Consider the following 27,604-nt stretch of genomic DNA (forward strand, 5'->3'; position numbering starts at 1 on the left):
AATGAGGTGACAGTACTAGAACTAGAACTTTGCTTTCTTAGTAACAAATGAAACATGTACTTGAAAAGTAGCCTAATAACTGTGCAACCTAAAAAAATACTCTGAATAATGGTAACGAGTCATAACCTGCAGAGATAAAGAGATTGATGTTCCCACTGTTCCTGAGCAGACTTAGATTAATTGTCAAACTTCCAATGAAGGAGTGAAGAGCTGCTTTCCTCAATCTTGTTGAGAATAAAGATTCTGACACTTCTTACTTCACATTACAAAGGTAAACAAACATAGTTAATGCAGGATATTAAGGCACAGGGTTGGGAGGAAAGAGGAACTGACTTCTAATTTTTGCTCACCCTCTAAGAAGCAGTGTGGCCTTGAGCCTCAATTTCCCCATTTTTATCATTAATAACAGGTGAGGGGAGTGAGATAAAATAATTCTTTGTGTCTTCTACTTGAGGCCAATTTGCAATATAAACCACAAAGCCACTTATTGGCAGTTCTACAGATTATACTGAATGTAAGATCATTTTTGTGCTTTTTACATGGACGAAGATATAAAATACATCCACGGCATAAAATTTTTTCATAAAATCAATTAGAACAATAGGAAATCCCCCCCCCCCCAAATCAGCTCCTTCAAAACTCAGAAAATTAACCAATGGTCTGTAATAATCCAAGGAACATTCATTCAATAAAATTGGCCCAATCTTGGTAAAACGCAGTGAGCTTTGTGGTGTCTTAACTTGCCCTGTCCCCATCTGCTCTTACCACCTCTGTGATAACCTTGAAAACCAACAGCTTTGCAATCTACTGTGAAAATCTTCAGTTTAGCAGTCACTTGGTAGAGCAGAATGAATTCAGGGCTCCCCACAAAGTCAGAGAATTATTGTTAGTTGATCTGCCTGACAGCTGCCTGAAAACCACCTCTTAAAGGACTTGTATTTATTTCACCTGATTCAGAACTTACTCGATGGGAAAAGCTCTTTGGGAGGGGTGGTATTTGTCTAAAACAATTAGGGGCAATTGTTTAAGATTGTAGCTGCCTGAAGTAGTGATAACAGTTGGGGAAATCAAGAGCCTCACCAGAAAAAATAGAAGGAAACACTAGAAATTAGATGTCCATATGGGGCTTTTAAAAGTTCTGACATTTTCTTGGAAAAGAAGGTCACTCATATGCATAGAGCTGTACTCAGGAAAGACTGTACTCAGGACTGTGTAAGTACTGAGGAAGGTCTCACAAAAGTCCTAAGCTCTCACTGATAGCTCTGCATAATCAGGAAGTGAAAGTTAAGACATAGTGTAAATTGCCAGAGCATTTGTGTCCAAACGTGCACACAAATCCCCTTAGAAAATACTGGGAGAATTATTGATTCATTATATTTGAGGAAATCTCTATCCAATCATCAGCTGACCACTGAGGTAACTAAACAGAGACATCAGAGGCTACACATGACAAAGAGTACAGAATTGGTTCCGTTCAAACAGAAAGACAATTCTTTGTGAAGATGGCAAGACTGGGTGGGATGTGATTTACAGAGTAACCACATATTAGTAAAGATGTCCAGTTTTCAATAAAAAAAATCATGAGACATGAAATGAAACACTAAAGTATATTGTGCATGCAGAAGTTAATAGAAACTGTCCCTAAAGAAGCCCAGATGTTACTTAATAGAAAAAGATATTAAACCATTCATTATAAATATGTTGAAAGAACCAACAGAAACAATCTCTTAAAAATGAATGGATATAAGAGGAAAATGTCCCAAATAGAAAATAACAAAAAAAGAGATGTAATTTTTTTTTTAAAGAATGAAATAGAAATACTGGCATTAAAGTCGAGCAATTTAAGTGAAAAAAAAAAAAAAAATGTACCAGAAAGTATCAACAACAGCTATGAGCTGACCAAAGGAAAAATTAGCAAACCTGAAGATAGATCAGTTAAGAATATGTAGTCTGAGGTACCGAAAATTAAAAAAAAAAAAAAAAATGAAGAAAAATGAGCAGAAACTCAGACTTGTGGGATAACAGGTAAAAAATGAGAGTTCTGAAGGAGTGAAGAGAAAGAAAGGGGCAGAAAGAATATGTGAAGAATCAATGGCATAAAACTCCTGAAATGATAAAAATATTCATCTACCTATCCACAAAGCTCAATAAATTACCAGTAAAAAACTCAAAGAGTCCACAGCTGCACATATAACAATAAACATTTTGAAAGCCTAAGACAATAATCTTCAGCGTAGCAAGAAAGACATGACCAAACATGTACAAGGGACACTCAATAAAATTAACAGATGATTTTTCATCTTCATCTATGAAGTCCAAAAGGCAGTGGGATGACATTTTCAAAGTGCTGAAATCAATAATTCCATACTCAGCAAAACTGTTCTTCTAGAATGAAGATGTTAAGATATATTATGGATAAATAAAAACAGAATTAATTGACAACAGATGTGTCCCCCAAGAATGAACACAAGGAGTATTTCAGACTGAAATAAAAGGATGCTAGCAAGAAATTTGAATCCACAAAAATAAGAAAAGAGAAGTTTACTATATATGTACAGATAAAAGAGACTAAGCATCTTTTTTATTCTCTTACCTTGATTGTCAACAGTTGAATAAAGCAATAATTATAAAACTATGGTGATGTTTGTAATGTACAAATATGTAATATAAAAATGTTAATATATAAAGATTATAATAATAGCACAAATGAGGGAGAGGAAATATATATATGTTGGTGCAAAATTCCCACCTTCAGTTGAATTTAAGCAGGTATTAATTTGAACTAAATCATTTGTGTCAACATGTTGATTGTAACAACCAGGGGTACTTGGGGATTACATATAATCAAAAATATATTAAAATAAATGAAGTGAAGTGAAGTCACTCAGTCATGTCTGACTCTTTGTGACCCCATCGACTGTTGCCTACCAGGCTTCTCCATCCATAAAATAAATGAGGGAATGAAAATGAAATATTAGAAAATATTTAACACAAAAGAAGAATGGATGAGTGAAGGAAGAAAAAGCACACAAATGACATATAAAAAATCAAAAAACAAGTTAGCAAAGTGGATAAGAAACAATTTCCAGCTACATGCTGTTTAAAAGAAACACACTTTAAAAGACAAATTAAAACTATGAAAATTAAAAGGACCGAAAAATATATACCATGCAAATAGCAAAAGAGGTATCATGGCTATGTTAATATCAAACAAAAGAAACTTAAAGACAAAAGTTGTTACTAAAGAAAAAGGAGGATATTTTAAAATAAGATGGTCAATATATTAGGAAGGCACAATTATAACCAATATATATCAAACAACAGAAACTCAAAATATATGTTAACAAAAATGTATGAATTTAATAAGAGAAATAGACAATTCAATAGGAATAGAGAATCCAAGACTCCATTTCAAGTAAGTCTTCTACTACATGATTATATCAGAAGAAATAAGGAATATAAAACTTGAACAACACTACAAATCAACTAAACTTAACGGGTATATATGTATTTAAAATATTCCACATAACAACAAAAGAGTACACATTTTTCTCAAGCCCACATTTCTATACTCCAGTAAAGAATGTTTATTAGGCCATAAAAAAGCCATAATAAATGTAAACTGTTTAGAATCATTCAAAATATGTTATTTAATATCTGACTACAAAAATAGAATAAAATTAGAAATCATTATCCAATGAGAACTTAGAAAAGTCACAAATATTTGAAAATTAACACTCAGTGGGTAAAAGAGAAAATCACAATTAGAAAATATGTAGATATGATTGAAAACAAAAACACAACATGCTAAATTTAGAGCAGATTGTGAAAGCAGCATTTAGTGGGAAACTTACAGCTGTAATAGTCATATTTACAAATAAGAAGATGCAAAACAAAGTATATACATTGTATAGTCCTTCTGTTTCTCAAGAATTTATACACCAAATTCATTGTTCTTCATAAATCTGACTTCACTTCAGTTATTGACCCATCATTTGAGAAAGTACCAGTAATTGTGATTAACTCTGTTAACTCTTGTACCAGATTCTGAATAAAGCATAGACTCATCAGATCAATTTTTTTTATCATGAATGTGTGTGATCATGCTATAATTCAACACTTTCACATGCAAATGCTAGCTTCACTGCTCAAAATTTAGAAGAAGAATAAAAAATTTTAAATGAATTTTTAAAGGCAAAACTGACACATCTATGAGGTGCATTTTGCTGTTATGCAATTGTAAGTACTCTTATAGGGATGACCACTTTTTATTTACTGCACTACACTCATAAGAACATTTTTGGTTAGCTGTCTTAAAATTTAAATCAAGGCTATTAATTATATATATATATAGTATCTTCCCATTCTATTTCATTGCAAATATTAAGATTTGTCTTCTCTACCTATTTAATTGCTATTTCATATTTGATTCTCAGATACTTTGACATGGTGAATAATTATACCTGAGAAATTATACTTCATTCTTTCAATAATATAACATGCTTTCCAAACTCCATTTAGCAGATTAAAATTAGCACACTTTCAGTTATTTAATGTTAAAAATTTGTGTACTTACATGAGGTCTTTTATGGTCATAGGTGATGCAATAATCAATTCTACTCCTGTATCATTCACAGTTACTATATATACTGCCATGATGAATATGTGGAGGAAAAAGTATTCAGGTCTATACACTTGTACAATTTTGTATAGTCTGATTCTGTAACAATTGATTTATTTTTTAAAGGAAAGAAAAAAGACGGCTGTGATAAAGCAACAAGAAGACGAAGAGTTCTATCATCAGTGCTCAAGGTCATTGAAACTTTGCTAACTTACTAATTCACATGGCTGACTGAATATACTAGAGTAATAAGTTTTTAAAAGCCATTCTTTTCTGTAGCTTTGGTATTAAAGTGCCAATGCTAAGAAAAATAAAGGGACCATCATAAAGGAGAAAACCAGAAAGTTTCAGTTGAGCTTGTGTTACCCAAAGAAGCAATGGGAAGGCAGATGTAACCAGCCAACTATCATTTGGATAGTGTTGATTTATAACCATCCATGTTTGCATTTTGTGTTTTTCATACATAAGTGTATTACCAAAGGTGAACTATTTTACTATTTACTTAAATAACAACACCCCAGATATACTAGAAATTTCTGTAATAGAAATAACTGAGTTGCATCTATCAAAGAAAAGAAGAAAAAGAAAAATCTTAGGTCAATAACCTAAATTTACATCTTAAGAATCTAGAAAAGGCAGAGGAAACAAAATCCAAAGCAAGCAGAAGGAATGAGGTAATAAAACTTAGAGCAGAGATAAACAAAAAAGAGAATAATGAAACAACAGAAAAAAATCACCAAAACCAAAAATTGCTTCTTTGAAAAATCAAAATTAACAGTTAACACATTACATAACAAATGAAATTTAGAAGTTCTCATTAAGAAATAGCTACTGTCAGATTCAAGAGGAAAGAGGAAACCTCAATTGATGTATTAACAAGTAAAGAGATTAAATAAGATTAAAAAATATATCACAAAGAAAACCTGAGCCTAGATGGCTTTAGTGATGAATTCTACCAAACATGTAAGGAATAAATAAAATGAATCCTTCACAAATTCTTCTCAAAAGTAGAAAAAAAGGGACTACTCCCCAATTCACTTTTATAAGGCCAGTATTACAATGAAAACAAAAACAAAGACATAACAAGAAAACTATAGACCAGTATCTGTTATAGATTCAACAATTCTCAAAATACTAACAAACTGAATTCAGACACATGAAAAAGATTATATGTGATGACCTAATGGGATTTATCCCTGGGAGGCAACATTAGGCTGACATTCAAAAACTATTAGTGCAAGTCACCATAGCAAAAAACTAAAAGACTAAAGTATATGATAATTTCAGTTAGTAGAAAAAATATTGATAAGTATTCAAGATCTAAATAAATGGTAAGATATCCCATTTTCGCAGATCAGAAGAATTAATGCTGCAAAGAAGGCAATACCTGTCAAATACAGATTCAACACAATCCCCCCAAAATTCCATCTGGCTTATTTATAGACACTGACAAGTTGATCTTAAAATTCACATAGAAATTCAAGGGTCAAAGGTAGCCAAAACCATCTTGAAAAATAGGAAAAAAAAAAAATGGAGAAATCACATATCCTGATTTCAAACCTCACTCTAGAATAACTTCCAGTTTTTGGTTCTGCATGTAAAGAACTTGAAGTCACCAGTCAATGCTAACAAGTAAAATGCTAACCAGAATGAAAAATCAGTAACTCTCCTATGATCTATAAGAGAGGACAGGACAAAACAAACAGCTACTCTCAAGACAGGAGAGATGAACAGGGAAGTACAGAGATTTGTGACTTGTTAGAACAGAATCTGATGAGTAAAAACAACCACAGGAACCAGTGCTGGGGTAGGACAAGCTGAACTATAACTTATGAATTGCTTGAACAAGTGAACAAGTGTCAGAGTTAAAAACTCCAGAAGCAGAGAGTCATGGGGAGAGGTGGGGGCGCTCCACAATATTGAGATTTATCTTCAGTATCAACCAGATACTCACAACAAATATCAGAGAAAAAAATTCTGTCTTGCTTCTGGAAGGGTGAGGGAAAAGGGGAAATATTTTTAAATAGGCCAGAGCACTCTGCTCTTCTAAACAAGGCCTGCCTTCAGGGAAAACTACTTAACCAGAGTCTAACTTACTGGGGTTTTATCGGAGTCTAACTGAACCAGGAAGGGAAAACACCCAACTTATACTCACTATATTGCTGTCCTGTCCCATCTAAGCTGTGAAAAAGAAATTGAGAAACACATGTTAAATTCACAGTTCAAAGGCAACATTAAAAAATGGACCTAATCAAAGACTAGAGAATGTTTTCTCTAATCCCTCATCTCACCACCATATTAGTAAAGGCTTATTTAGAGAGGTTTCTTTTACCCAGTACATAGTGCCTAACTATTCAGAAACAATTTTGAGACACAACAAAAGGCAAACAACAACAATAAAAAATAATTTAAAGAGACAGTATCATAGGGAAGAATAAATCCGACTCCATCATGGATGTTTCTTTTACTTTAACTTTTGTATTCTATTGCTTTTGGCGCAAGTTAAGAATGTTGCCTCAATATGCAAGAAAATTTGGAAAACTCAGCAGTGGCCACTGAACTGGAAAAGGTCAGTTTTTATTCCAATTCCAAAGAAGGGCAATGTCAGAGAATGTTCAAAGTGCCACACAACTGCTCTCACTTCCCATGCTAGCAAGGTAATGCTCAAGATCCTTTGGGCTAGGCTTCAACACAATATGTGAACTGAGAACATCCAGATGCACAAGCTGAAATTAGAAAGGGCAGAGTTAGCACAGATCAAATTGTTGACATCCATTGGATCATAGAAAAAGCAAGGGAATTCCAGAAAACCATCTACTTCTGCTTCATTGACTACACTAAAGCCTTTGACTGTGTGGATCACAACAAACTGTGGAAAATTCTTAAAGAGATAGGAATATCAGACCACCTTACCTGCCTTCTGAGAAACCTGCAAGCAGGTAGAAGCAACAGTTAAAACAAAAACCTGCAAGAAGTAAGAGTTAGAACCAGAAATGGAACAATATACTGGTTGAAAATTGGGAAAGGAGTACTTCAAACCTGTATATTGTCACCCTGTTTATTTAATGTATATGCAGAGTTCATTATAGGAAATGCCAGGCTGGATGAAACACAAAGTGGAATCAAGATTGTTGGGAGAAATATCAATAACCTCAGATATGTAGATGATATCGCCCTCATGGCAGAAAGTAAAGAGCAACTAAAGAGCCTCTTGATGAACATGAAAGAGGAGAGTGAAACAGCTGGCTTAAAACTCGACACTCAAAAAAGCAAGATCATGGCAACCAGTACCATCACTTCATGACAAGTAGATAGGGAAACAATGATAGATTTTATTTTCTTGGGCTCCAAAATCACTGCAGATGGTGATGAAATTAAAAGAAGCTTGCTCCTTGGAAGAAAAGTTATGAAAAACCAAAAGTTATGAAAAAGACAGGGTATTAAAAAGCAGAGACATCATTTGCTGACAAAGGTCCCAATAGTCAAAGCTATGGTTATTCCAGTAGTCATGTATGGATGTGAGAGTTGGACCATAAAGAAAGCTGAGCACTGAATAATTGACGCTTTTGAACTGGTGCTGCAGAAGACTCTTGAGAGTCTCTTGGACCACAAGATCAAACCAGTCAATCCTAAAGGAAATCAATCCTGAATATTCATTGGAAGGACTAATGGTGAAGTTCCAATACTTTGACCACCTGATGCAAAGACCTGACTCATTGGAAAAGACCCTGATGCTGGGAAAGATTGAGGGCAGGAGGAGAGGGGGATGACAGAGGATGAGATGGTTGGATGGCATCATTGACTCAATGGACATAACTTTGAGCAAACTCCAGAAGATAATAAAGGATAGGGAATCCTGGTGTACTATAGTCCATGGAGTTGCAAAGAGTCAGACACAATTGAATGACTGAACAACAAGAATGTTGCCTACAGCCTGAAATATACAGGATAGCCAAGGCTCTGACCCTTAAAGATATAACATTTTCCCACTCAAATAGACACAAAAAGTTTCAGAACAGGGAATAACATTTGTCTTGGAGGTTTATAGGAACACTGTGACTGGACCTACATGAACAGATGCAAGAACAAAGGATTCTGGCACCAAGAAGTTTGCAACAACCAATTGCACCTTTCCTCTCTTACTGTTAAAGAAAAGCCTGAATTCTAACTCAGGTAAGATGGTTCTTTGAGACCCTAGTCCACCATCTTCTCTGTCTACTGGCTTTCAGAATTAAGTTGCTCTTCCTTGCCCCAACAATAATTTCTTGATTTATTGGCCTGTCATGCGGTGAGTGGTACAAGCCCGGACTCAGTAACAGTGGCAAGCACTAGAACCAAACATTTCAGGGCTGGTGGAATTATCAGACTGGAATTTTAAACAACTGTGATTAATATGCTAAGGACCCTAGTGGATAATGTACACAGAAGGCAAGAAAACATGGTCAATGTAAGCAGAGAGAATGAAGACACTATGAACACACCAAAAAGAAAGTCTAGTGATTGAAAAGAAAAAAAAAAACTGTAGCAGAAAAGAAGAATGCCTAATGGACTTAGTACTCTGCACATGACTAAAGAAAGACTCTTTCAGCCAAAAATGATATATCAATAGGATCCTCAAAGAAAAAAGAAAAGGCAGGAATAAAGAAAACCCACAATAGATTATCCATGGACTAGGGGACTGTGGACTGTCTAACAAAAAGTGTGACATAATTTGTAATGGGATGGCCAGAGTAGAGAGAAAAGGAGTATTGGAAGCAAATGGCTCAACATTAGAAAATCAATTAATGTAATCCATCACATCAACAGACTAAAAACTGAAAATCATATGATCTTATTAATAGATGTGGAAAAACAATCAACAAAATCTAACACCCATTAATGATTAAAAAAAAAAACCTCCAAATTAACAAGGAATAGAGGAGAATTTTCTCAATTTGATAAAAACATCTACAAAAAAACCTACAGCTAATATTTTATCAATGGTGAAAGACTAGAAGTCTTCCCATTATGAAAGGGTACAGGACAAGGTCGTCTCCTTTCATGACTTCATTTAACATTGAACCAGAAGCTTTTACTAGTGCAACAATGTAAGAAAAGGAAATAAAAGGTATACAGATAGGGAAAGAAGACACAAAACTGTCTTATTTCACAGATGGCATAGATAGACTGTTTTAGCCTTCAAACCAATAAGCAGTTATAGCAAGACTGCAGGATACAAGGTTAATATAGACAAGTCAGTTGCTATGCACCAACAACAAGCAGAAATTGAATTTAAAACAATATCATTTATATTAACACCCAGAATGAAGTACTTAGATATAAATATATATGTGTGATTTATTTGAGGAAAATTACAAAACTCCAATGAATGAAATCAAAGAATTAATTGGTAAGACATTCCATGTTCATGGATAGGAAGAATCAGTGTTGTCAAGATGTTAGTTGTACCCAACTTGTCTATAGATTCAGTGAAATCCCAATAAAAATCCAAGCAAGTAATTTTATAAATAATGACACATCAAATTTAAAGTTTCAGTGTGGAGGCAAAAAAACCTCAGAACCAATGCAGTCTGGAAAGAAAAGAACAAAGTTAGAGAACTGACACTACCCAATTTCAAGACATATTGTAAAGCTACAGTAATGAAGACAGTTTGGCACTGGTGAAAGGACAAATATATCAATGGAAAAAAATTTTAAAAGAGCCCAAAAATATACCCCATAAATACAATTTATTGATATTTGACAAAAGAGCAAATGTGATATAATGAAGTAAAGATAGTCTCTTCAACAAATTATGCTAGCATTCATATTTTGTATGTGAATATAGAGAGATATTACTGCCTTCACAAAAATTAATTCAGAATGGATCATATACCTAAATGTAAAATTCTAAGCTAAAAAAACCCTCAGAAGACAACATAGGAGGAAATCTGAATGAGCTTTGTTTCATTATACAAAAAAAGATACTATGCATGAAAAAAAACAACTAATTTATAAGCTGGTCTTCATTAAAACTAAACTTTTTCCTCTATTTAAAAAAAAAAAACTGAAAGAATGAGAAGACAAATCAAATACTGAGAGGAAGTATACCTGCCAACACATGTATCTTTTTGATTACAGCCATTCAAACAGATGAGGTCAGATACAGCAAAGGAAATACTGTATTACACCACCTATATGTGGACTCTGCAAAAAAGAAATCAAATCAGTTAGAGACAGCAGATTGGTGGCTGCCAGAGGTAGGGGTAAGGGTGGGCAAAATGAGTAAAGGGGATCAAAAGATCCAAACTTCCAGTTATAAGATAAATATGTCCTGGGAATGTAATATACATCATGGTGACTATAGCTCACAATTCTCTTCCATATATTTGAAAGTTTCAAAGGAAGTAAATCTTAAAATTATTTTTTTTCTTGTGATGAGAACTTTTAACTCTTTGGGAAAAGAAAGAAAAACAGTGAGACACTTTTGAGTGAAAAGTGTGAAATAGTGTGAACAGTTACTAGCCATTTAATTTAACTCTGGCTCTTAGAACTTTTCTGAAATATATGGAAACTCCCAACATGAGAAATAGTTGTAATTAACCACTGACAAAGGAAAACACAAACAACAGAAGTAATCAACTCTGTCTACTAAATAAAGCAGTTAAAACTACTAGAATCATCATAGACACTATTAGACTGGGCAACATTAAGTAAGAATGGAACTAATGTTTCTAGGAGGGAAGAAGAAGAACTCTAGATTTGATCTTCATTGTTTACTTTTTGGGGATATTTCAGGTACTTATGCAAATATGTTAACTCCTTCTCACAAGAGGGGACAGCAAGATTTGAAAGAAAAAGTATTAGAAGTGCCCCCTCCCCCTACTCAAGTTCCAATTTTCAAAAACTGGCCCTGGGGCAAGTCACTTAACCTCTCAGAGGCTTAGATTTTTCATCTGCAAAATACATTTAATAATATATTATTGAACAATATGTGAGGATTAAATGAGACTTTTGGGGTCCGTAACAGAACCTGGCATATAGTAAAGATTAAATAAATGCATGTCAAACAGATTAATGTATTACATTAAATAAATAGCCTGTGATTTGGGATATTTTTCAAGATATAGAATTTATTTTAGAAATTCCAGTTCTTACACTAGTTCTTACACTAAACTCTAGTGGTCTGAAAGAGTACCTGCTTAATGCAGAGATGTCCAAAGTAGTTTACCTATTGGGAGAACCTAGTTCAGTGACCTGTAAAAGAATTCCACACTACTTGCTGAGCATTAATGGATTTTATATCTGTACCTTCACATGGAAGAGGTTCTTGAGAATGTCAGGTTTGTAGTGCGCAGTCTCCTTCTTGAGGACAAAATGTCAATTTACAGCCCTAAGTTAAGGATTCTCCACAATAATGCTGTTTCTTCTTAAAAAGAGAGGAACAAGGAGAGTATTTACCTATCATAAATAGGTTTTTTTTGAAATATGGTCAAAGCTTAAGTAGATCTGTCAGAAGCTGACCTATGTCCACTTGAGTTTTTTTTCATTATGCAACTGTCTATTTCAATTTCCCAGATATATTAATATTTCAAATAAAAGTAATACAAATAATGAAATATTGCCACTTGCAGCAACACAGATGAACCTAGAGATTATTAAGTAAATCAGACAGAGAAAGACAAATATCATATAATATCACTTACGTGTAGAATCTAAAAAATGTTATATAAATCAACTTATTTACAAAACAGAAACAGACTTACAGACATAGAAAACAAATTCATGATTACCAAAGGGGGAAGAGGAAAGGGAGAGATAAACTGGGAGTTTGGGGTTAACAGATACACACCATTATAGAGAAAATAGATAATCGGCAAGAATTTAGAGTATAGCACAGGGAACTATAATCAATATGATAACCTATAATGGCATAACCTCTAATGGAAAAAAATCTGAAGCTGTATACTTAAAACCAGCATAATATCAACTATTGCTAAATTAAAAATAAACAAAAACAAAGAAAACTCCAATTTAGTGTAATTCATTTTTGAAATTACTTCAAAATGACCAAATATATCAAAGAAAGCTACGTGAATGAAAAAGAAGAGGAATTTAAAATATAAAGGTGCTAATCAGAGGGAACGAGGTCAACTAATAGAAGTCAGTTAAAAGTTAAGCTTATCAAAGTTTAACCTAATTTTCATCCAGTCCTCGAGATATAATATGATCCTCAATTGCAAGTCATTTCAGTTTAACAAATGAAGAGCTTACTATGTACATGGCACAATTGCTAGCTACCTGACTTCTCTCATTCCCTACTCTGAGTATTGTTAGATGTGGTCCTTTTTAAAAATCCATTACTACTTTCTAAAGGAAAATAAATAAATAAACAAATGAGACCTAATTAAACATAAAACTTTTTGCAATGCAAATCATTGATGAAATGAAAAGACAATCTACTGAATGGGAAAAAGTATTTGCTAATGATGTGATCTATAAGGGGTAATATTTTCTAATTAACTAGTTTAGTTAATTGAAGGATACCTGCTTTACAACATTGTTAGTTTTTCTCTTTCAACATGACTCAGCCATGGGTACACATGTGTCCCCCCCATCCTGAATCCCCTCTCACCTCCCTCCCCATCCCATCCCTCTGGGTTGTCCCAGAGCACCAGCTCTGAGTGCGCTGCTTCGTGCATCAAACTTGCCTTGGTCATCTATTTTACATATGGTAATATACATGTTTCAATGGTATTCTCTGAAATCATCCCACCCTTGCCATCTCCCACAGAGTCCAAAATTCTGTTCTTTATATCTGTGTCTCTTTTGCTGTCTTGCATATAAGATCATCATTACCATCTTTCTAAATTCCATATATATGTGTTAATATACAATTAATATATGTGTTAAAATTGGTGCTTCTCTTTCTGACTTACTTCACTCTGTATAATAGGTTCTAGTTTTATCCACCTAATTAGAACTGACTCAAATGCATTCCTTTTTATAGCTGAGTAATATTCTATTGTGTATATGTACCATAACTTCCTTATCCATTCATCTTCTGATGGACATCTAGCTTCCTTTGATGCTTTAAGGGGGTAATATTAAAAATATATAAATACCTCATGCAACTCAACATATAATCTGATTAAAAATGTGCAGAAGACCTGAAAAGACATTTTCCTGAAAACATACAGACAGCCAACAAGCACATGAAAAGATACTCAACATCACTAATCAGAGAAATACAAATTAAAAGCACAGTGAGATGTCAACTCATGCCTGTCAGAATGGTGAACATCAAAAAGAACATAAATAACAAATGTGGTGAGGATGGTGAAAAAAGGGAACCCTTGTACATTGTTAGAAGGAATTTAAATTAGTGCAGCCACTGTGAAAAACAGTATGGAGGTTTCTCAAAAAACTAAAAGTAGAACTACAATATTATCAAGGAATTTCACTCCTGGGTATATATCCAAAAACCACAAAAACGCTAACTCAAAAGGATACATGTACTCCAATTTCCATAACAACATTGTTTACAGTAGCCAAATTATGGAAGCAACCTAAGTGGCCATCAGCAGATGAATGGATTAAAAATGTGACATATTTATAGCATATATTCCATATAATGGAACACCACTCGGTCATAAAAAGAATTAATTTTACCATTTGTAACAACATGGTTGGATTTGAAGTGTATTATGGCATCACCAACTCAATGGACATGAGTTTGGGTAGACTCTGGCGGGTGGTGATGGACAGGGAGGCCTGGCATGCTGTGGTTCATGGGGTCACAGAGTCAGACACGACTGAATGACTGAACTGAACTGATGCCAAGAGAAATAAGTCAGAGAAAGACAAGTACTGTGTGATATCACTTATATGTGGAATCTAAAAGACAAACTGTGAATATAATCAAAAAAAGAGAGGGAGAGAGACTCACAGATATGAAGAACAGAGTGTGGTTGCCAGCAGGTAGAAGGAAAAGGGTAGGGGCAAGACAAGGGTAGAGAATTAAGAGGTACAAACTAGTGGATTGGCCAGAAAGTTCATTCAGGCTTTTCGTAGAATTGTAGGAAAAGCTGAAGGAACTTCTTGGCCAACCCAACACTATGTATAAAATAAATGAGCTACAGGGATATGTTGTACAGCATAGGGAATACAGTCAATACTCTATAGTAATTATAACTGGAATACATAACCTTTAAAAATCATGAATCACTAGGTTGTACACCTGAAGTTTATGTAATATTCTGCATCAACTACACCTCAATAACTTTTTAAATTTAAAAAACCACTATTGCTTTTCATTTGCCTCTCAGATTATTAAAGACAATGAATCATGGTATAAAAAAAAAAAAACTTTTGGGTTTCAAAAAATAACTTCAAGTAAATGATAAAAACTACATATGATAAGGAATAGCATGTAAATCATATCCTGTAAAGCAGTTTGTATCCATAAAATATAGAGGACTCTTAAAACACTAAAAAAGACAGCCTAATTAAAACATAGGCAAAAGGTTTGCACTGACATTTCTCCAAAGTAGACATATAAACGGCCAATGAGCATAAGAACAAATGTTCATCATTTATCACTTAGGCAGTACAAAAAGAAACATAATGAGATACAAGGTCACAATCAGTAAGATGACTAACATACACAAGAGAGAGAATATCCAGTGTTGGCAAGAATATGGAGAAATTGTAACCCTCAACAGAGCTCTATAAATGTAAAATGGTACAACCAGTTTGGTGGTTAGTTAAAATGTTGAACAAAAAGTTACTTATTACCTAGCAATTCCAAAAGAATGGGAAAACAGAAAAATACCTCTGCACAAACATTTGTACATGAAGGTTCATAGCAACATTATTGACAAGAGCCAAAAGGTGGTAACAATCCAAATGTCTACAAATTGGTGAATGGATAAACAAAATTGTATATACATAAGCACAGTATCATTCAGTCATAAAAATAAGTGAAGTTCTGGTATACATGCCATAACATAGATAAATTTTAAAAATGTGCTAAGTGAAAAAAGTCAGACAGAAATGGGCATACGCCTATGATTCCATTTATATGAAATTTCAGAATAGACAAATACACAGAAATAGAAAATAGAATAGCTTTTGCCAGGGCCTGGGATAAACAAGGAATGGGTTACTGTTAATGGATACACAAGTTCCTTTTTAGAGTGATGAAATGTTTTAAAGTTAGTGGCAATGGTTGTTCAACTCTGTGAATATCTGAGTTACACACTTCAAAAGAGTGAATTTTATGGTATGAGAATTATACTCCAATAAAGGTGTTATTATGGAAAGCAGTCTGAGTCATCTTTAGTTTCAGATCTACTCTATTAAAAAAAAATGGCCATTTTTACTCATAACCACACAAACACATGAACATCCAAGTTCATGGTTTATGACTATTTGGAAATGTGTATATTTGACTTTTCCATAATTGATGAAAAAATATCCTGGTGTTAAAAATCAGCCAGCCATTTCTGTGTACATCTATAGATCCCTGGACTGTCATAAAACTTATTTGACTATTTCTGGTATTCATCCAACATAGTATCATGCATATGGATCATTCCTGGAAAGGCTCCTTATAACCTTCAAAACTAAGAAGACATTAATAAGTTATATTGAATTTTATTAGGCCAAGGTTGTTGTTCAGTAGCTCAGTCGTATCCAACTCTTTGTGACCCCATGGACTGCAGCACATCAGGCTTCCCTGTCCTTCACTGTCCCCCAAAGTTTGCTCAGACTCATGTCTATTGAGTCAGTGATGCCATTCAACCATTTCGTCCTCTGTTGCCCCCTTCTCCTCCTGTCCTCAATCTTTCCCAGCATCAGGGTTTTTTCCAAAGAGTCAGCTCTTCACATCAGGTAGTCAAAGATTTGGAGCTTCACTATTCAGGACTTATTTCCTTTAGGATTGACTGGTTTGATCTCCTTGTTGCCCAAGGGACTCTCAAGAGTCTTCTCCAGCACCACAATTAGAAAGCATCAATTTTTTGGTGCTCAGCTTCCTTATGGTCCAACTCTCACATCCATACATGACTACTGGAAAAACCATAGCTAATACACATGGTCCCAGGTATTGTTCTAACTGTTGCTTCTTGACCTGCATGCAGGTTTCTCAGGAGGCAGGTAAGGTGGTCTGCTATTATGTCAATGCTGTTTTATGAAAAATTTAAGTATTTAAACTTTGTCAGGCAAATACATATCTTTATATCATTTAACATGTGCCACTAGTTATATAGCTATGAGAGGTGAAAAAATGTTAAAATTAAAATATTTGCACTGTTATTCTTTCCCCCAAAATTAACTCAATCTGGACAGCATTATCACTTCTGCCGAGCAGTAAATTAATCCACTTTCATAGGTCATGCTTATTTTTCTCTTCTACAAATTTCTTATCTATTTCACACAGGCGCTCTCTGAGAAACCACTAGTATGAAAACAGCAACAGATGTGTGAATTTTCTAACACCTCTTTCTGTCCACATTTTCTTTTTAAATTCTCCCTTGTTCAATTACCACTTTGGAGCTCAAGTCATTTTCTAGTCAATAGCTTTTTGTAGCTTTTGACTGAATCAAGAAATAAGGAGACCCTCTAAGGAAAATCAAGTCATGACTGGCCATTTACAAAAGAATCAATTATAGTCAGAAATATACCAGTTTGTTTTACTTGACAATTAAACTAGTGCAAGAGAACTAGATTGTAAATACTGGGATTGACATAGTACATACTGAAGGTGACCAATTAAACTGTCAATTTCACATGAGGAAATAGTACACAACTAATTAATATTTAGGATCTTGTGGTGCATGCCATATAATCAGCAATGTATAGCAGAATAATTTAAAATTTATTTTAATATTAACTCTAAAGAACTCTTATAAGTGTTAGAATAAACTATCAACTTTATTCTAATATTTAATCATATTCCACAATATTAAGACTCCTCATCATTATGTGAGTGGCAAATCATAAACTTTATTATAATAATAACTATCATTTTGGGAATTTTAATATATAAAATTTTTATGAATAAAAGGATTATTATAAAAGTAAATGCATTTAGGGCTAGTATCATTAGCTAAACTTTTATAAAAGGAAAGTAAAATACTAAAATTATGACCTTAATTTCAATATACAATCAACTATGTAAGTCAATGACTTTAAATATATTTCATCTAAATCATTCATTGTAAATGAAATCAATTAACTTATTAGTTGGATATCCTGATTTCCTTCATGTCTAATTATTGAGACTCCTATTTTTTTCCAATAAGTAAGATTGAAGGCTTTTGTGTATGAAGAGTAAAATTCCTTTTTTGACCCTTTGAGGTGTTTGAAAGACAAAAATAATTGACTGCCAAAAAAGGGATTTAAGTTGACATTACAATTTTAAGGTTGACCAGCTACATGCTAGCATGCTTGGAAAATATACCACAACAATCTGAATATCTTTTTCTCCCCCTATGTGCAATGTCTGTTAGTTAAGGGTGAGGGGTGTCAAACTAAAACTCTGGCTTTAAAAATATATAACAATAAACTCATCAGAAAAGTGAACACTTCAATAAACAAAAGTCAACACTTAGAACAGAAGTCATAGACTGGATCAATAAAGGCAAATATTCTCCACAAAAGTGTGGTCTTTCTCCTATAAAATTTTTCCACAATTTTAATTTATCTATGATTAAAAATTGGGATTTTCAAAAAAATTTTTGAATATCTGGATTTTGTTAAAAAAAAGTTTCTACCTGGCAACTACAGTCCCATTTTTCACAAATAGCAAGAAATTAGAAATGAGTAAAACATGCTTTTTTAGATGTGGGCACATCAGAAGCATCTCTGAATTAAAGGACATGAACTTGGGCAAACTCCAGGAGATGGTGAGGGATAGGGAGGGGTGGCTTGCTGCAGTCCATGGGGTCTCAAAGAGTCAGACACGACTTGCAACTGAACATCAACATCAGAAGCATTGTTTTCAGTCTGTTTATAGGATTTACAGCACTCATAATTTCTTAGCTTTCTTGATTTATATTACCCATACCTCTAAGCATCTAAATTTATGCCTCTCCCACCAAAATAGAAATAAATGCTTCTATTAAAAGAATAAACAAATAATTTGGCTTCAAAAAGTTTAAAATCCTAAAAGTATATCTTCAATGCATTTATTTTGGCATAAGTCATGATTCTGATCACTGTTTAGAAGTACTGTACACATTTCTGGTCATATGTCTAGCTTTCAAATCACAATGTAAAGGAAGCCTTAAAGCCTTAGGTACATTGTGCTCTCTGCTTGCTAAAAACTATCTCTAGAATCCACACTATGACTGAAGATCAAACACACATGGAAATGACTGGGGTTAGAGAAAACAGAAAGGGAAGCAGTCCTTTCAGATTAATCATATACAATATTTGCACAAAGTCAAAACTACCTATTTTAAGATCTAACCTGAAACATAAACTACTTGTAGCATTAATATATTAAATATTGATATAAATATTGACAAAATGACATGCTGGAAGTTTAATAAAATTTTTCCTAGAACTAAGTTCTTTTCAAAAAGACATAAACACATTCCGTCTACTGACCTGCCATTCAGAATATCAGATGGTGTAAGCTGAATATTATTAAAATGTCTTGGAAAAAATATATACTCTTCGACCAAGCAATTACATATGTAGCATAGGACTTCATATCATAGGAAACAATCACTGATTTATCCAAAGATTTATATACAAGGAAGTTCTCATAACCTCATTTATAATAGCAAAAAGAGGGGGGCAATATACCAACTAATTCATCAATAGAGTATTGGTTGATACTTGGTGCACTGGAAATGTGAAGTGTAGATAATTAGTTAACGCCACAGTACCATTTCACAATATCAAATGAAGTAGGCAGGTCTAAAGTGGTATGTGTACCAAGATCCCAATTTCATAAAAGACCTGAATGAAATAAAAATGAAAATGTGTATCAAGATATGAACAGAAATTAGATTTTAAGTATAGTGGGTTGAATAGAGTCACCTCAAAAGTCATATACATGTGATACCACAGACTGTGACTTTATCTGGAAATAGAGTCTTTGCATATGTTATTGGAGAAGGAAATGGCAACCCACTCTAGTATTCTTGCCTGGAGAATCCTATGGACAGAGGAGCCTGGCAGGCCATGATCCATAGGGTTGCAGAGAGTCGGACACTACTGAAGTGACTAAGCACTCATGCATATGTTATTAGTTAAGATGAAGCCAGACTGGATTAGGGTGGGCTCTAAATCCAGTGACTAGTGCCCTTTTAAGAAGAGATGATACACAAAGACAAAGCAGAAGAAGGCCATGCAAAGACAAAGGCAGACATTGGGGGCATAAAGGAATGCCAGTGATTGCTGGCAGTTTCCGGAAGCTAGGAGAAGCAAGGCAGGATTCTTCCCCAGAGTGTTCAGAGGAAGCATAGCCCTGTTGACACCTTGATTTTGGATTTCTTGTCTCCAGAACTGTGAGAGAACACATTTTTTTGTTGTTGTTTTAAGTCACCAAATTTGAGGTCATGTGTTCAGGTGGCCCTGGGAAACTAAAACAGTAAGTGATATTTATTTTCCTCTTCATGTGTATGGTTTTTATTCTATTTTATAAATTAATCTGTAACTTTCATAATAATAAAAGTCAAAGACATATTGTGACCTAATAATTAAATATCTAATAACTGTTATTCATATATTTTTTTGAACTGAAAAGTTCTAATCCACATATTTTGCAGAGAAAAATCTGTGTTCAAACACACTCTATAATACTAATGAGTATCTGAAGCCCAATACTATCTTCTACATTTACAAGATTTGGGGATAAGCAAGGAAAATCTAAGAATGAACAAACATCACTAAAATTTATTTATAATAAAATTAAAGTAAACTAAGCAGCTCTGTAAAAGCAATAAAGAACTTCTGGAACGGCAATCATGTTTGGTTCATATAATATTGATTTGGTTTTAGTAAACAGAGTAATTTCTCAGGTGGGCATTGAGAGAATTCAATATGGAACAAATAAGACAGAATACACTTGGATACAAGACAGACACAATACAAATAAACTTTAGAACTGGAAGCCCTAAATTTCACTTAAGTACATCTTCCAATATTTCAAGAATCTTTCAAACAACATTCCTGACAGGAGATAATTCATTCAATGAAATGAAATTTTCCAAGTACCCATCACTTGCCAAGAATATCTGACTACATCAACCAGTGAACAGTTCCAAAGGTAGAAGCTCACTTTGTCAGAAAGCCACCTATTCCGTACTTCAACAATTCTAGTTGTTAGAAAATTCTTATGTTGAAATAAAATCTTCTTTCTGGGGTAACTAAAATATTTTTATTCTCCTTTTATACTCTTTCTTCATTTTCCCATTCATTATTCATAGACAACTTGGATCATAACTTGGAATTATACATTTAAAGAGTTTTAGAAAGGAAATAAAGAGATTACTAACTTCTCACCAATGACAACATTCCCTTTACAGCATTCTTTACCCAACTGCTACACCCTCTGGTTTTGAACACATCTTAAAAAGAACAAGTTCCCTCATCTGTAAGCAGGTAGATCTATTTTAAGCATGTTATATGGAGAGCTGAACTTCGAGAATCTTCGGTATTCACCCTCCTTCAAAGTTTTCTGAATAAATCTAATACATCCATGTGTCTATCTACAGCCTAGTGCCTGGTACTCAATATATTTCAGGTGCAATATGTCCACCGGGAGTGGTAGCACTAACATGGCCACTGTGTCAGAAATCCTATCAACCATAGTTAGGGGCAATGGCACATTTCCTATGGACTGTTAAGCTAAAATCCTGGAGTATTTTTCACTAGAATCCCCTTAATTCTTGTTTTCCCCCATTTCTATAAACAGGTAGTTTTTTAAATAGAATAACTAAAATGCAGAACTTGGTATTTACCCCTACCAAATTTCATTGTATTAGTTCCTGCCTTTCTTGCTAGTTTTTCAACATCTCTCTGATCCTTAATTCTTCATTCCAAATGATATTCTTTAGAAACTTGCGACATTCACAAATTTAACAAGGTCTTCCCCATCTTCCCTTAAGCAGAGAGTTTTAAACATTTTAACTAAAATTCTGAAATTCCTCCAAAGCTCTTCAACGATTAGTCATAATGTTGCTGCTGCTACTGCTGATGATAGGCAATGAGTACCTCTTTCTACCAAACATTGTCCTAAGTGCTTTATTTACATCATCACATCTAATACTCATAAAAATCCTGTGGGATAATGACTATTGCTACTCCTCATTTTACAGATAAAAACATGGCTAGTGGAGTGACAGGGCCAGAGGTGGTTACAAGCTGGTACAGCTATAGCAGGTCTTCACAGCCTCTATCCATCCTGACTGGACAATGCCCTCATTCAGTTCAGTTCAGTTCAGTCGCTCAGTCATGTCCGACTCTGTGACCCCATGAACTGCAGCACACCAGGCCTCCCTGTCCATCACCAAATCCCAGAGTCCGCCCAAACCCATGTCCATCATGTTGGTGATGCCATCCAACCATCTCATCCTCTGTCATCCCCTTCTCCTCCTGCCCTCAATCTTTCCCAGCACCAGGGTCTTTTCCAGTGAGTCAGCTCTCCACATCAGGTGGCCAAAGTATTGGAGTTTCAGCTTCAACATCAGTCCCTCCAATGAACACCCAGGACTAATCTCCTTTAGGATGGACTGATTGGATCTCCTTGCAGTCCAAGGGACTCTCAAGAGTCTTCTCCAACACCACAATTCAAAAGCATTAATTCTTCTGCGCTCAGCTTTCTTTATAGTCCAACTCTCACATCCACACATGACTACTGGAAAAACCATAGCCTTGACCAGACGGACCTTTGTTGGCAAAGTAATGTCTCTGCTTTTAAATATGCTGTCTAGGTTGGTCATAACTTTCCTTCCAAGGAGCAAGCATCTTTTAATTTCATGGCTGCAATCACCATATGCAGTGATTTGGGAGCTCCAAAAGCTAAAGTCAGCCACTGTTTCCACTGTTTCCCCATCTATTTGCCATGAAGTTATGGGACCGGATGCCATGATCTTAGCTTTCTGAATGTTGCGCTTTAAGCCAACTTTTTCACTCTCCTCTTTCACTTTCATCAAGAGGCTCTTTAGTTCTTCACTTTCTACCATAAGGGCGGTGTCATCTGCATATCTGAGGTTATTGATATTTCTTCCCGCAATCTTGATTTGAGCTTGTGCTTCCTCCACCCCAGCCTTTCTCATGATGTACTGTGCATATAAGTTAAATAAGCAGGGTGACAATATACCAGCTGTTAAATATTTACAAAATAACTATTGTGTGGAGCCAGGATTTAGAATCCAGCTCTCTGATTCTATAGTACATCATTGTAAGCAGATTCCATTCTGGTTCCACATTAATGGATAAAGGTAAGGCCAAATAATCCCATCTCCCAAGTGTGATTCAACTATAGATGCTCTAATTTTATCTCATGGAGCATTTTCTGTAAGCATTTGATGATAAGTTAACTTTAAAAAATATCTGCTGCCAGAAGATTTAAAGAACTAAAAGATAAATAAAAACACAGTAAATAACTGAACATAAAATATATATAGCTCATCCTATACCACTATAAATTAATATCAAATATGTCATTTAAAATAATACTGAAATTACATGCAATGTACTGTATGTGTCTGTGTGTGTGTGTAAGAAAGCATTTCTTCTCCCTGTGATGTGTAACTTTTATTAGATGGGTTACAGATACACAAAAAGTCAGCATTGTATAGTATCATCTCTGATGAGTTGTATACCTAAATTTGTCCTTTATTTCCAAGGACATGAGAAAATAGAAAAATTCCTTGTTGAAATCAGATGAACCGTGATTATAATTCTCAAGTTCAATAATTTGATCTGTAATAAATTTCCTGTTGCCTCTGAGTCTCAGTTATGCATTTGTGAAACTGGGAGAATAGTACCTATCTCAGATTATTGCAAGAACAAAATGAACTAATATATGTGAAGTAATTGGAACAATTACTGACAGGCAGTTGGTACTAAATACATATTAGTAAATTTTTATAAGGAATGTGGTGTGGCAGAATTATCAAAGCTAAAGGATGAACAAGGTGTATCTTCCTGTATGAATTATACTTGAATTGGGGAATAATTTATATAGTAAAACAAATAGTTTACTAGTAATAAATATAAAAAATCATTTGTTTGAATATTCAAGATAAAATGGGGGACCTGGAAATCCCTTCATGAAGCAGATCTCTTCTGCTGGGATACACTAGTAGTAACGTCTGATAAGTACTAGAGTGGGAATTCTCTGACTCAGCAGTTTAATAACAATCTCAAACAAGGGGAAAATCTTTTCAGTCTAATAATAAAAGGAACTATTTAAGAGTGATAAATTCTACTATATAATTTTGGAATTATTTGTGGCATATATTGTAAGAATAGAGTTCTCCATTGGTCCATAATTTTTTTGCATGTTTTGGGAGCCAAGGCACTGAAAAGCTTTTCTGAATTAGCTTTTTAAGAATATTTATTCAGCAACAGCCTTGGGACATAGAGTATGTTTGTCTGCTCTCCAACATGTATGTCTTCCTCTAGGGCAAATACTGATCAGAGTTCTTGCTATTATAAAATATTGGGGTTTTCTAAGCTTGGAGTTACTATCCTGAGAAACAAGGGTGTTACATGTGCAAACATCACCTGGCCCTTGTCATGTTGCCCTGTGGGAACTGGGCTTGTAAAATCAGCTTAAGAAAATGCTGACATTCTGTTGACTACTATTGCTTTAAGTATTCAACTATACATTCTCTCTGATCCAGAAGTCTCGTGTCTTTTGGCAGTGTCCATGAGGTTGTGACAAGCTAACTCATTAGCTTCCAAGTAGGATAAAATCTTAGATCCATCAGTTATTGATATATGTGTATATATCACAAACAAGCTTGAAATATAAATGATAAACAAGAAGACATATTTAACCATATGAAGACAAGGGGCTAACAGCCTAAAAAAGACTTCTGAAAATAAGAAAAAGATGAATATCTAAAAATATGGGCTAAACATATGAACTTACATTTATTTAGAAAGTAAATATAAATGTATTTGCTAAGATGCTAAAAATAAGCAAAATTTTAATAATAAATAAACATATATATAACTACAGAAACATTTAAACTTGGAAAAAACTTTTAAATTCAATGATAACATTGAATTTAATATAAATGTTCAGAAAATGTCTTCATCATTACCAGCTGATAGGAGTATAAACTGTGAAACATTTTTTGTAGGAATACTTGTAATATATGTCACAATTCCTAAAAAGGATGCATATACTTTGATACTATCATCCCACTTGAGAAATATATCCTATAGACATAGTTATATATTTCATCATTTTTCATAATTTCTCACAATAGGAAACAGCATAGATTTTCAATGACAAATGAAATTTTAACTTCTAGTTACTATATAGAAATATAGTATAATAAAACATGCTACTGATAATTTAAATACACACATAAATGTGAAAGAGGAAGGAATTTATGTATTTTGAAGAGGAAAAAGAAACACTACCAGGGACTTCCCTGACAATCCTGTGGTTAAGGCTCACCCTTCCACTGCTGGAGTGGTGGATTCAATCTGCAGTGTGGAAACTAAGATCCCACATGTTGTGTGGCAAAAAAAAAAAAAAAAAAAAAAAAAAATTAAATAAATAACGTCTTCAAAAAAAGAAAGAAATACTACAGGAAAATTTCTATAGTAGAATCTCAAAAGAATTTTTTATGTATAATGTCTTAATAGGAATTTGAAAGCCTATAACCAAAATTGTTAATAGTCTTTATCTAAATGTTAGGACTCAAAGTAGTTTTAATTAGGCTTTTTTCTGTCTGATGTCTTCATAACTTTTATAAACTTTTACAATTCTAATAAAAAAGGAAGCTACCTTTCAACACTGTTTTGTCTGTCTTGGCCCTTGAATCATGATATCTTTACTGAGTGGTCTAAATCCATCTGTTAACATGGACTTTTTAGTTCTCAATACACAGTCTTCAGTGTTAACTTGTCTGAACAATCTGCAGTTTGCTTTCTCCCACAGTTTAAAAACTACATGAATCTTTCTCATTTTCTCTTCCTTGGAGTCATAGAGTATAAGTGTACACCCTCAGATGTATAATAGCTCTTCAAATATTTAAAGGCCTTGCCTATTTTCCCTAACCTGTTTCCATCTTCTCTGATTAAAACATATGGCTTTGTCAATCATTCCTTATATGACATAATTCTAGACCCTTTTCCATCTCAGTCACCTGTTCTCACACTTCCTGAAACTGTGGTCAATGTCTTCTGAATACTTCAGAGAAACATCCCTCCCTACCCAGTTTGACAAACACAGAGTCCAAAGATCACAGTTTCCTTCCATCCCTTGTACATTTCTCTTAAAATGCCTCTTTTGCAACTTTTTAAAAGTAGTCATATCACTCTACTGATGCACATTGAACTTTTCATTTGCTGATACTATCTTCATAAAAATACTGTCAAATTATATCTCCATGACCTTGCATTTCTTAGTTGACTTTGTACATAGGTATTTGAATTTGTGTATTCATACCTAAGTAAATCTAGGAGTTCACATATCTCCCTATTATATTTCATTTTATTGACTCTAGTGCTTACCTCAACAGAAAATAGGAATACGTCTTTTAAGCTCAATAAATCTAGGTGGATTTTGTGTGCCTCTGTGCACCTTTGTATATTTCTTATATACATATATCTTTACTAAATGTAATCAAGAGGCTTGTTTTTCCTCTGAGAGTAAGTTGTCCTCCTGAGAGGATCCTAAGTGAAGGATACTGGAAATTTAAAAGGATGGACAGATCATTTTAACAAGAAGGAGCCTCAAGCCTTTGAAGTTTCACAGACTCAGAAGCAAGCAGTATAAAAGAGTAAACAGGTTCACGCTGGGGAGCAGTGTGCATCCACTCGGGCAATTCTTGACCTCTCCCACAGGCAAACGTGGCTTATAATCTGACTTTTCATGAGAAGCCAGAAAGCTGAGTTTTTATGTGGAATCGTCCAATTTACATATTGTTTCATTTAATTAAAAAAGTTAACAAGCTCTGTTTTCCAAATTAGATATATCCACAAGCCAAATATATTCTGTGTGGCTAATATGTGACCTCTGAATAGGTAGAAGCTAAGAGAAGGAAATAAGAGTCTTAGCATCTAACTCCCCACTGCTGATGGCATGCCAAGATTGGTAAATTCATAATTTGGCATTTATTAACCAAGAATTCTATGACTTCTCCGGTAGCTCCACTGGTAAAAAAATCTGCCTGCAATGCAGGAGACCCTGGTTCGATTCCTGGATCCAGAAAATCCACTGGAGAAGGGATAGGCTACCCACTCAAGTATTCTTGGGCTCTCCTGGTGACCTAGCTGGTAAAGAATCCATTTGCAGTGTAGGAGACCTGGGTTCAATTCCTAGGTTGGGAAGATCCCCTGGAGAAGGGAAAGGCTACCCACTCCTGTATTCTGGCCTGGAGAATTCCATGGACTGTATAGTCCATGGGGTTGCCAAGAGTCGGACTTGAATGAGCAACTTTCACTTTCACTTTTCTTTCTGGATTCTAGAGCCTTAATTCCTAAAGAACTTACTGAACTCCTTCTATAGTTTTTAATATTATCAGTGAAAAAATTCAATATAATCAGCTTAGTAGCATCTACTTAGAATATATAATAATTTCAAGGAAGTCCAATTCACAGTTTCAAGTATGAGTCCCTCTAAAAGTCTTCATAAAAATATTAGGATCAGCATTTAGCATGAAAAATGTTTACTTAGTATCTCCTAATTACCATAAGGAATTCTAGACTCATAATATGAATATTTCATAATCAAGAGATATTTCAGTGCTTTAGAATTTTTCGTGAGACTTTCTGGGAATCTCACTTTGTTAAATA

The sequence above is a fragment of the Odocoileus virginianus genome, chromosome 13 (genome assembly GCF_023699985.2).
Source record: "Odocoileus virginianus isolate 20LAN1187 ecotype Illinois chromosome 13, Ovbor_1.2, whole genome shotgun sequence".
Lineage (NCBI taxonomy): Eukaryota > Metazoa > Chordata > Mammalia > Artiodactyla > Cervidae > Odocoileus > Odocoileus virginianus.